The following is a 12967-nucleotide window of genomic DNA, read 5'->3' on the forward strand; positions in this document are numbered from 1 at the left end:
GTCGGGTTCGCTCGGGGAGCGATCCGGGACGACGGCGCGGCTATAAACAACAAATAGCCGCTCCGTCGCGATCGCTCCCCGGAGCTGAAGAACGGGGAGAGCCGTATGTAAACACGGCTTCCCCGTGCTTCACTATGGTGGCGCATCGATCGTGTCATCCCCTTTATAGGGAGACACAATCGATGACGTCAGTCCTACAGCCACACCCCCCTACAGTTGTAAACACACACTAGGTGCACCCTAACTCCTACAGCGCCCCCTGTGGTTAACTCCCAAACTGCAACTGTCATTTTCACAATAAACAATGCAATTTAAATGCATTTTTTGCTGTGAAAATGACAATGGTCCCAAAAATGTGTCAAAATTGTCCGAAGTGTCCGCCATAATGTCGCAGTCACGAAAAAAAACGCTGATCGCCGCCATTAGTAGTAAAAAAAAAATTTTTATAAAAATGCAATAAAACTATCCCCTATTTTGTAAACGCTATAAATTTTGCGCAAACCAATCGATAAACGCTTATTGCGATTTTTTTTATTAAAAATAGGTCGAAGAATACGTATCGGCCTAAACTGAGGGAAAAAAATGTTTTTATATATGTTTTTGGGGGATATTTATTATAACAAAAAGTAAAAAATATTGAATTTTTTTCAAAATTGTCGCTTTATTTTTGTTTATAGCGCAAAAAATAAAAACCGCAGAGGTGATCAAATACCACCAAAAGAAAGCTCTATTTGTGGGGGAAAAAAGGACGCCAATTTTGTTTGGGGGCCACGTCGCATGACCGCGCAATTGTCTGTTAAAGCGACGCAGTGCCGAACTGTAAAAACACCTTGGGTCTTTAGGCAGCATTTTGGTCCGGGGCTTAAGTGGTTAAGAACTGTTATTCGGTTAAAATGTCATTTTTACATTTTAACCGCAGTTCCGGCGGCCGTCTATAGAGGGCGCTGCAGCGCCACCCCCTCTCGCAAATAACATACATTCGTGCATAATTGCACGGATGTATGTTATTGTTGGTTGCCAGCTGCCTGGTCTATTCAGATAACCGGACATAGGGCGCCAGTTACCTGAATAACGGCAGCTGGTTGGCTGAGCAGAACTGCCTATCAAAGCCAGCGGCTCTCATAGGCTTTCCAAGTACAGCCCTCCGGCTCTCGGATGTCTATTCTCGGAACGAGGCCCCCTGCGTTCCTTGAAAAAGACTGACGGCCGTTTCAGCCAATCAGGTTCCCGGATTCTGGTTATCAGGAACCTGATTGGCTGAAGCGTCACCAAGCAGGACAAGACATCAAGGGAGGACATGGAAGCTTCAGGTAAGTTCATTTTACAGGGAAAGGGGCGACAATGGGCACAGAGAGTGGCAAAGGGGACAGAGAGCGGCAAAGGGCACAGTGGCATCAATAAAAGGGCACAGACAGCACAGTGACAACAATGGGCACAGAGGCGACAAAGGGCACAGCACAGTGACAACAATGGGCACAGAGGCGACAAAGGGCACAGCACAGTGACAACAATGGGCACAGAGGCGACAAAGGGCACAGCACAGTGACAGCAATGGGCACAGAGGCGACAATTAAAGGGCACAGCACAGTGACATGCACAGTTACAACAATGGTTACAGTGGTGACAATTAGCACAGTGGCTGCGTTTGATGGGATAGCACAGTGGTGACAATTAATGGCACAGCGGCTGCGTTTAATAGCATGGCACAGTGGTGACAATTGATGGCACAGCGGCTGCGTTTGGCATGGCACAGTGGTGACAATTGATGGCACAGTGACTGCGTTTGATGGGATGGCACAGTGGTGACAATTGATGGCACAGTGACTGCGTTTGATGGGATGGCACAGTGGTGACAATTGATGGCACAGTGACTGCGTTTGATGGCATAGTGGCTGCGTTTGATGGGATGGCACAGTGGTGACAATTGATGGCACAGTGGCTGCATTTAATAGCATGGCACAGTGGTGACAATTGATGGCACAGCGGCTGCGTTTGGCATGGCACAGTGGTGACAATTGATGGCACAGTGACTGCGTTTGATGGGATGGCACAGTGGTGACAATTGATGGCACAGTGACTGCGTTTGATGGCATAGTTGCTGCGTTTGATGGGATGGCACAGTGGTGACAATTGATGGCACAGCGGCTGCGTTTAATAGCATGGCACAGTGGTGACAATTGATGGCACAGCGCCTGCGTTTGGCATGGCACAGTGGTGACAATTGATGGCACAGTGACTGCGTTTGATGGGATGGCACAGTGGTGACAATTGATGGCACAGTGACTGCGTTTGATGGCATAGTTGCTGCGTTTGATGGGATGGCACAGTGGTGACAATTGATGGCACAGTGGCTGCGTTTAATGACATGGCACAGTGGTGACAATTGATGTCACAGCGGCTGCGTTTGATAGGCACAGTGAGGCTACAATTTTTTTCTTTTTTTTCATTTGCTCCCCTCAAAAAATTTTGAGCACCAGCCGCCACTGTCTGGGTTACTGAATACAGTATAAAGTGCAATGATAGTTTGCAATCTCTGATGTAATTACTCCCACCAGCAGCTAAGAAGACGAATATTACTGAAGCAAGTTGGCCAACAATTGTTAAAGCGGAGTTCCTGCCTGTGGATAAAAAAAAAGAAAAGTCAGCAGCTACAAATACTGTACCTGATGACCTTTAATACAAGGACATTTACCTATCCAGGGAGCCCGCAATGTCGGCACCCCAAGCCGGACCATCCATCGGCTTTGGGTGCAGGCGCCGGCACTGCAAAAAAGGGAAAACGTCAAGTTTCCTAATGTGCATGGACGAGTTGCACCGCGCTTTCCGAAAGTTCCCATCTTCTGGGAAACATAAAGGTCCCAGAAGGCAACGGGGAGGGGGGGGGCCTGGATAAAACTGCAGAAGGATCGGAAAGATCGTTCGACAATCGTGCCGTTAGTGGACCCAACTTTACCAACGATTTCAACCGTGGGCCCGGCTAATGTCGATGGATCCGCAGCAAAAACTTTTACCGTTTTAACTAAAGTGTTTGGCCCAGATTCTTAAAGGACTTACGACGGCGCACCGCCATGTACGCCGTCGTAAGTCCTAATCTGGGCCGTCGTATCTATGCGCCTGATTCTTAGAATCAGTTACGCATAGATAAGCATTAGATCCGACAGGCGTAAGGCTCTTACGCCGTCGGATCTTAAATGAATTTATTTTTTCGCCGCTAGGTGTCGCCACCGTCGTTTTCCCCGTCGAGTATGCAAATTAGCTAGATACGCGAATTCCCGAACGTACGCCCGGCCGACGCAGTGAAGTTACGACGTTTACGTTAGGCTTTCCCCCGGCGTAAAGTTGCCCCTGGGTATATGAGGCGCAGCCAATGTTAAGTATGGCCGTCGTTCCCGCGTCAAAATTTGAAAATTTACGTTGTTTGCGTAAGTCGTCCGTGAATAGGGCTGGACGCCATTTACGTTCACGTCGAAACCAATGACGTCCTTGCGACGTCATTTGGAGCAATGCACCCTGGGATATTCTTCGGACGGCGCATGCGTATTAGGTTCGGCGCGGGAACGCGCCTAATTTAAATGCTATACGCCCCCTACCAAATTCAAATTAGGCGGGCTTGCGCCGGGGGATTTACGCTATGCCTTCGCAACTTTACAGTCAAGTGCTTTGTGAATAAAGCACTTGCGTGTAAAACTTGCGGCGGCGTAACGTAACTCAAATACGTTACGCCCGCCCAATAATACGCCCATCTACGTGAATCTGCCCCTTTATGTTATATTGTAACTGAAATGATAAGAATATTCTGTTTTGTATAATTTATTTCTGTTTTTATTGTTATCCAATGGTAACGACGATCATGGAAACTAGTTTATTTTATCAGTCAGTGGGCAATTTGCTTTCGACCGACGAATAATCATTCAATCTGCCAAACGGCCAAAATTCCATGCGTGTATGGCCAGCATAAGACCGCTTTCACACCGAGACGCTTTTCAGGCGTTTTAGCGCTAAAAATAGCGTCAGTAAAGCTCCTGAAAAGCCCCTCTCCAGTGTGAAAGCCCGAGTGCTGTCACACTGGGGCAGTGTGCTTGCGGGACGGGAAAAAAAGTCCTGCAAGCAGCATCTTTGGGGCGGTGTAGGAGTGCTGTATACGCCACTCCCGCACTGCCCCCTGCCCATTGAGATGAACGGGCAGCGCTGCCGAAGCGCCTGCAAAGCACTTTGGCAGCGCTGCGACACGGGCGCTATTAACCCTTTCCTCGACCGCCAGCGGGGGTTAAAAGCACCCAGCTACGGGAGCTGCGTTGGCTCAAAGCGATTGGCACTGCGCTGGCAAGCCATTCACCTCTGCAGCTAGGGGTTCGGATCCCGGTCTCGGCTACATGTGAATTGAGTTTGGTGGTCTCAGCCCGGCTCCCAGTGGGTGTGCTATGCGAGGTAAGCCTGTGCTTAGTACGCCCACCCCCCTCCCACAAAAACCACCACACTTACACGCACTCGAAATTGGGTTAACAAGCACGCACTTTGACCACGCGGTCTCTAAAAAGAGAGGCGAAGGACTAACGGGGCTGGTTGCGCGGGCTAGATCCTCTCACTCCCTTATAGGGAGTCCCTCTGCCCCGTTGGGCTTCAAAGCGGAGCAGGTAGGGCGGGTTGTGTGGAAGGACCCCCTCACACACCCACCATTGCCACCCGGGGCATGGAGAAAGGTGGCAGATTGCCTCTGGGGGAGGCCTGCCTACTCCCAACTCCTGCAGTCCGGCTCCTCTCTCTCGAGTACACGCACAAAATACACTTAAAAAAAAAAAAAAAGCACCCAGCTAACGGCAGAATAGCGCCGCTATAACAGCGGTAAAGCACCTCTAAAACTAGCACTGGTGTGAAAGGGGTCTAATACAAACATGCATGTTAAAATTGCCTCCGTTTTTGAAAAAAATTTAAAATTGCTGATTTATTCACTAGCAAGCATAAGCATGCGGGGTGTGGGGGTGTGCGCAGGGGAGCCTGGGCACACCCTAATCACCCCGTGCAGCGCAGATTCCCCCTGCTGATATTTAATCAAAGCCCCCCAATGGGGCTGATATTTCATCAAAGCTGTAAAAACTGTAAAAATTAAAAAATTAAAATAAAAAAACGACACCAACCTCTGCCCTACTAACACCGTCCATGTTTTAATAAATTTTAAAATGTTTTTTTACATGTATTTATAAGATTGTGTGTATATATTATGCATACATACACACCCTCTGACTTGTTTGAACTTTGGGGTGCACACCCTAATGCACACACCTATGGTAGCAAGGCCTTTTGTTGCAGCATTTATGAACCATGTCCATAGAGTTATGTATGCAGAGAAGGCTACACACATATATAGGAAGTGTACCGGCAGTCATAGTAAACAGACTGCTTTCCAGATAAAAATAAAACCTCATCTGACCTTGTGATGATTTACATTCGATCTGAAGGCCACAGCGGAAAGATTTCTATTGCTCAGCCTGTTACAAGTAACACACAGCCGCAGAATCCTGACACCGTGTTCTGTGTTCCCGGAGAGAAGAAATTCTTCCGGCTGCAGCAACTTGAGAAGAGAAGGGCGGAATGACAACGCTGGCCTGGCAGAGTGACAACATAGGCCTGGCAGAGTGACAACATAGGTCAGGGGTTGTATTTAAAGGGAACACGTCTCTAAAATAATTGAAACACCTGAACAATGCTAAACAGAACTGTTTACCCAAATATTTCTAAATCGGGGAGATCTGCGAATAACAATTTACTGTGGATTGCTGATCTAAGCTGCTTAACCACTTAAGCCTTTAGGCAGCTAAATGCCCAGGCCAGACAATTGCGCGGTCGTGCGACGTGGCTCCCAAACAAAATTGGCGTCCTTTTTTCCCCACAAATAAAGCTTTCTTTTGGTGGTATTTGATCACCTCTGCGGTTTTTATTTTTTGCGCTATAAACAAAAATAGAGCGACAATTTTGAAAAAAAATTCAATATTTTTTACTTTTTGCTATAATAAATATCCCCCAAAAACATATATAACAATTATTTTTTTCCTCAGTTTAGGCCGATACGTATTCTTCTACCTATTTTTGGTAAAAAAAAATCGCAATAAGCGTTTATCGATTGGTTTGCGCAAAATTTATAGCGTTTACAAAATAGGGGTTTTATTGCATTTTTATTATTTATTTATTTTTTACTACTAATGGCGGCGATCAGCGATTTTTTTTTCGTGACTGCGACATTAAGGCGGACACTTCGGACAATTTTGACACATTTTTGGGACCATTGTCATTTTCACAGCAAAAAATGCAATTAAATTGCATTGTTTATTGTGAAAATGACAGTTGCAGTTTGGGAGTTAACCACAGGGGGCGCTGTAGGAGTTAGGGTTCACCTAGTGTGTGTTTACAACTGTAGGGGGGTGTGGCTGTAGGACTGACGTCATCGATCAAGTCTCCCTATAAAAGGGATCACTTGATCGATGCGCCGCCACAGTGAAGCACGGGGAAGCCGTGTTTACATACGGCTCTCCCCGTTCTTCAGCTCCGGGGAGCGATCGCGAGGGGGCGGCTAGAAACCAATAGCCGCGCCCTCATCCCGGATCGCTCCCCGGCGATTTCCGACCGCCGCATGTACCTGTACGTGTCATTCTGTGGACGTACATATACATGCGGCGGTCGTTAAGCGGTTAAAGTGGAGTTTCCATCCCAAATTTTTTTTTTCATTATTGTGCTCATTAGACCTAAAAAAGAAAAAAAAAACTATTTTTTTACTCATCTGGAAATGCCTGTTGCTATGCAGTCCCACGAAATCTGCCTTTGGAATCACCTAGGATTCTGACATCATTTCCCAGGATGCAGTGCGCTGTCCAATTATCACTCCCCATCCAAGACTTCCAGGAAGTAAGTGCTTGTGGGCTTCACAATGCCCACAAGCAAAATGACAACGGTGTGGACATAGTTTTATAAACTATGGCCCAGATTCTCAAAGGCGTTACGACGGCGCAAATGATTCTTAGAATCAGTTACGCATAGATATTCCTTAGATCTGACAAGCGTAAGGGCTCTTTCACACGGAGCGGACCGTTTCTGGGTCCGCTCCGTGTGTCTCCGTCGGCTCAGCGGGGATCTCCGCTCAGCTATCGGCGGATAGGGTGGTCCCCGCACACAGTGCAGGGACCGCCCTGTCTCTGCTCCGCTGTCCCCTATGGGGAACCTGATGCAGACGGACCGTCTGTCCGTCTGCATCAGTTCCGCTCCGCCGAACGGAAGAAAAATAGGGTTTCTTCCGTTCGGAAAAGCGGATCCCGACTGACGCGGACGCTAGCGGATGCTCCATCCGCTAACGGACGCGTTCCCATAGGGATGTATTACAAGTCCGTTAACGGACTTGTAATAACGGATGAGCGGAACGGACATGTGAAAGGGGCCTAAGGCTCTTACGCTGTCAGATCTTAAATGCATTTTTTTTCCCGCCGCTAGGTGTCGCCGACGTTGTTTTCCCCGTCGCTTATGTAAATTAGCAATTTACGACGATTCCCGAACGTACGCGCGAACGACTCAGAGAATTTACGACGTTTACATAAGCGTAAACTTGCCCCTGCTAATATGAGGGGCAAGTTTACGTAGGTCCGCTGTATGCCATGTTAAGTATGGCGTCGGATCAGCGTCGGCTTGTTCCGTCGGTTACGTCGTTTTCCTAAATCGTCCGCGAATACGACTTTACGTCAGCGTCATTGACGTTTTCCGTCGAGAACTGGAGCATGCGCACTGGGCTATTTTAAGCCCGGCGCATGCGCAGTTCGATCGGTGCGGGGGCGCGCTTAATTTAAATACAAGCCGCCCCCTTTGAATTACGCGGCCTTACGCCGGGCCAATTACACTACGCCGACGCAAATTACGGAGCAAATGCTTGGAGAATACGGCACTTGCTCCAGTAAGTTGCGGCGGCGTAGTGTAAATGGCTTACGCTACGCCGCCGCAGATTCTACAAGAATCTGGCCCTATCTTTTTTGAATAACTATGCGGATCAGTGGCGGATTGTAAAATAGTAAGTGACCGGATTTATATTATAAAAACGCAGGATGAAAGGACATACATTTAAAAAATGCTATTTGTGGTTGGAACCTCCGCTTTAACCGCTTCAATACCGGGCACTTTCACCCCACCTTCCTGCCCAGGACAATTTTCTGTACTACTTTTGACAATTTGGAGGTGCGATTTTCATTGACATCTGTGCAGAAACCCGCACAGATGTCTCTGAAATCGCCCCCCGAAGTCGGGACTGACTTGCGGGAATGAAATTGTGCGAGTTTATCTGAACTCGCACAATTTCATTCCCACAGTCAGTGTGAACCTAGGCTTAGTGGTATTTACCGTAATCACCACTGGGTTTTTTATTTTTTGCTAAAAAAAAAAAAACTAAAAAAAGACCGATTTTTTTTTTTTTTTTAAAGTTATTTTTTTTGTTTCTATCAGTAGATTTTGAAAATTAGTAATTTTTCTCCTTCACTGATGTGTGCTGATGAGGCAGCACTGATAGGCTGCACTGATGGGCTCTAATGAGATGGCATTGAAGGGCACTGATCAGATGGCACTGAATGGCCCTGATTAGGTGACACTGATGGGCACTGATGAGGAGGCACTAATATGCGGCACAGATAGGCGCCACTGATCAGTACCGATGAGCACTGAAAGGCAGCACTGACTGGCATCACTGATGGGCACTGATTGATGTCACCGATGGGCACTGATGAGGCAGCACTGAAGGGCACTTATTAGGTGGCACTGATATGCTGTATTGATGGGCACTAATATACGGCACTGATAGGCGGCATGGATGAGCACTGAAAGGCAGCACTGACTGGCATCACTGATGGGCACTGCTGGGGCTGCACTGATGATCAGTGCCCTGATTATCTGTACAGGTCTACCCTGCAAGCACTGACTGGCATCACTGATGGGCACTGATTGATGTCACTGATGGGCAGTAATGAGGCAGCACTGAAGGGCACTGATTAGGTGGCACTGATGAGGAGGCACTAATATGCTGTATTGATGGGCACTAATATACGGCACTGATAGGCGGCATGGATGAGCACTGAAAGGCAGCACTGACTGGCATCACTGATGGACACTGCTGGGGATGCACTGATGATCAGTGCCCTGATTATCTGTACAGGTCTACCCTGCGAGCAATGACTGGCATCACTGATGGGCACTGATTGATGTCACCGATGGGCACTGATGAGGCAGCACTGAAGGGCACTGATGAGGAGGCACTAATATGCTGTATTGATGGGCACTAATATGCGGCACTGATAGGCGGCATGGATATGCGGCACTGATGAGCACTGAAAGGCAGCACTTACTGGCATCACTGATGGACACTGCTGGGGCTGCACTGATGATCAGTGCCCTGATGTATCTGTACAGGTCTCCCCTGCGAGGAGATGCCGCTGATCAGTTCTCCTCTCCTCACACTCTGTCAGTGTGAGATGAGGAGAGCTTTTAAATGGCACTTCCGTGTTTGCATGTGATCGGCTGTGATTGCGCTCTGCACCCCCTCGTGAGAGTGATGACACTGGGGCGACGTCACATGGCATCCTCCCAGAACAAGAGGGGATCTGGCCCGTCGTTATTCTACAATAAGGCAGGCGGGAGGTGGTTAAATGAGTATGGGCCCCTTGTGGGTAGGGTGCAGAGAGTGCGGCAACAATAACTCACACAGTCGGGCGCAACAGAAAACTTGTATTGAAGTGATTCAGCAACAATTCACAACAAACCCGGCGGGACATCTATGCAGCCAGGTTCGCTCAGTTTCCCGTGTCGTGAAGAGGTAGATCCACCTGAACCTACAGCGTCTGTTGAGAGGGGACAAAATGCGGCCTGGCTGTCTCGTGTCCAATCAGGAAGATATCCAGAAGAGATGCAACCCTACGCTTTCCCCCTCCTCATCAGGAACCTTTCCCTAATGCTATTACTGTCCCTCACGGATGGGGTACCTGTCCTTACTCTACCAACTCGCCAAAAGGCTGCCAAACCTGGGAGCCAGGGCTCTGTCTGACCTAAGATGGTTGCCAAAATCACATGGGGCTACATGTAGGGTTGCCACCTTTTCTTCAAGCCAAACCCGAACACTTCAGAGTCGCACATCAATTTTTTTTCATAGTATGCATAAACTATGCATAGATAAGAGTTCCCCCTTTACATCTGAGTCCACAGAGTTCCCTTTTATTGTAAGGGGGGACTCTGATGTAAGGGAGAACTCTGGGGACTCTAATGTAAGGGATGCTCAGGTGTATGGCAAGGACTCTGATGTAAGTGGGAGCACTGTGGTCTCTGGTGTAAAGGGGAGCTCTGATGTAATGAGTGCTCTGAGAACCCTGATTTACCTTTACATCTGAGTCTGCAGAGTTCCCCCTTTACATCTGAGTCCGCAGAGTTCCCCCTTTACATCTGAGTCCGCAGAGTTCCCCCTTTACATCTGAGTCCGCAGAGTTCCCCCTTTACATGTGAGTCCGCAGAGTTCCCCCTTTACATGTGAGTCTGCAGAGTTCTCCCTTTACATCTGAGTCCACAGAGTTCCCCCTTTACATCTGAGTCCGCAGAGTTCCCCCTTTACATCTGAGTCCGCAGAGTTCCCCCTTTACATCGGAGTCCGCAGAGTTCCCCCTTTACATCTGAGTCCGCAGAGTTCCCCCTTTACATCTGAGTCCGCAGAGTTCCCCCTTTACATCTGAGTCCGCAGAGTTCCCCCTTTACATCTGAGTCCGCAGAGTTCTTCCTTTACATCTGAGTCCGCAGAGTTCCCCCTTTACATCTGAGTCCGCAGAGTTCCCCCTTTACATCTGAGTCCGCAGAGTTCTCCCTTTACATCTGAGTCCGCAGAGTTCCCTTTTATTGTAAGGGGGACTCTGATGTAAGGGAGAACTCTGGGGACTCTGATGTAAGGGATGCTCAGGTGTATGGCAAGGACTCTGATGTAAGTGGGAGCACTGTGGTCTCTGGTGTAAAGGGGAGCTCTGATGTAATAAGTGCTCTGAGAACCCTGATTTACCTTAGCATACTTACTTAGAGGCAGGAGAGAAAAGGGGGAGGGGGAGACTTAGTCCAGTCTGAATAATGTGTCCGGGTCTCAGACAGTCTGAAACCCGGACGCATGAGTCCAAACCCGAACTGTCCGGGTGAATCCCGAACAGGTGGCAACCCTAGGCTACAGAATCCAATCGGATCGCTTATGCAGTGACCCAGGAAACCATAGTGGGACCATGGGCCAGATTCACCAAAGAGATACTACGGCGTATCTCTGTTTCTATCTATGCGGCTGATTCATAGAATCAGTTACGCATAGATAGCCAGAAGATCCGACAGGTGTAATTGTTTTACACTGTCGGATCTTAGGATGCAGTACCGCGGCCGCCGCTGGGGGGAGTTTGCGTCGTAAACCAGCGTCGGGTATGCAAATTAGGAGTTACGGCGATTCACGACGGATTTTCGCTACGTCGCCGCTAGTCTAGTTTCCCGTCGCAAAGTTAGTCGTAGTTTTTGGTGCCTTAACTTTACGCAGCAAACGAATTGCTGTATAAAGTATGGCCGTCGTTCCACGTCGAAATTTAAAAAATAACGTCGTTTGCGTAAGCCGTCCGGGAATTACGCTACGCGCGTCGCCGTTCGAAAAAATGACGTCACGGCGCGCAAAGCACAGCGGGAGTTAAGAAACAGGGCATGCGCAGTAGGTCCGGCGCGGGAGCGCGCCTAATTTAAATGGCACACGCCCATTTGAATTGGCCCGCCTTGCGCCAGGAGGCCGCCGGCGTAGTTTTCATCGCAAGTGCTTTGTGAATCAGGCACTTGCGATGAAAACTTGCGGCGGTGTAACGTATCTACGATACGTTACGCCGCCGCACTTCTACCAGAATCTGGCCCCATGTTCCTTCTGACTTCCTCTCGATCTGCAGTGCCGCTGCAAAAAGAACCACCCGCAGTAGAAAAAGCAGACTGCATCTGCCTACGCCCTTACCAGGTCACCGGTGATGGGAGTGAGTGAAACCTGCACAGATTCATGTCAGATCGAGACACAAATGCAGTCACATCCAGAGTAGCCAGATAAACAGAATTTGACTCCTTGATTACCCACTTGCCGCCCGCCAATGACAGATTGACGGCGGCAAAGTGGTTGTAGAATCCTGACTGGACGTCATATGACGTCCTCAGGATTCTGAGCCGCTGCGCGCCCCCGGGGGCGCGCATCGCGGCGATCGTTGTTGCGGGGTGTCAGTCTGACACCCCGCAACACCGATCTCGGTAAAGAGTCTCTCACGGAGACTCTTTACCACGTGATCAGCCGTGTCCAACCATGGCTGATCACGATGTAAACAGGAAGAGCTGTTGATGGCTCTTCCTCACTCGTGTCTGACAGACGCGAGTAGAGGAGAGCCGATCGGCGGCTCTCCTGACAGGGGGGGTTCGCGCTGATTGTTTATCAGTGCAGCCCCCCCTCAGATCGCCACACTGGACCACCAGGGATGAAAAAAAAAAAGGGGGGGCCAAAAAAAGGCAAAAAAAAAAAGGCTGAAAAAAAAGATGCCAATCAGTGCCCACAAATGGGCACTGACTGGCAACATAATTAAATTAGTGCCGCCCCACAGTGTCCATCAGTGCCGCCCCACAGTGTCCATCAGTGCCACCCCACAGTGCCCATCTGTGCCACCCCACAGTGCCCATCTGTGCCACCCCACAGTGCCCATCTGTGCCACCCATAAGTGCCCATCTGTGCCGCCTATGAGTGCCCAGTGCCGCCCATGAGTGCCCATCAGTGCCGCCCATGAGTGCCCATCAGTGCCGTCTATGTGTGCCCATCAGTGCCGCCTATGAGAGCCCATCAGTGCCGCATACCAGCGCCGCTAATCAGTGCCACCTCATCTGTGCCCGTCAGTACTACCTCATCGATGTCCATCAGTGCCATCTCATC

At 49.1% G+C, this 12967-nt stretch overlaps 1 protein-coding gene across 3 annotated transcripts in view; it reads right to left on the reverse strand.

Annotated features, from left to right (window-relative positions):
• The window catches only part of LOC120926672 (acyl-coenzyme A amino acid N-acyltransferase 1-like), a 28609-nt gene that overhangs the window by 13763 nt on the left and 1879 nt on the right, over window positions 1-12967 (reverse strand). Inside the window, exons 1-2 of one of the 3 annotated variants that reach the window (XM_040336808.1) lie at window positions 5508-5564; window positions 5429-5475 (exon numbers count right to left, since the gene is read on the reverse strand). The exons of 1 other annotated variant lie outside the window; for it this stretch is intronic. The gene's annotated coding sequence lies outside the window, so the exon portion shown is untranslated. Of the gene's footprint in view, window positions 1-5428; window positions 5593-12967 lie in introns of those variants that run through there. One more of the 3 variants, XM_040336800.1, reaches the window with a different exon arrangement.

The sequence above is a fragment of the Rana temporaria genome, chromosome 1, assembly GCF_905171775.1.
Source record: "Rana temporaria chromosome 1, aRanTem1.1, whole genome shotgun sequence".
Classification (NCBI taxonomy): Eukaryota; Metazoa; Chordata; class Amphibia; order Anura; family Ranidae; genus Rana; species Rana temporaria.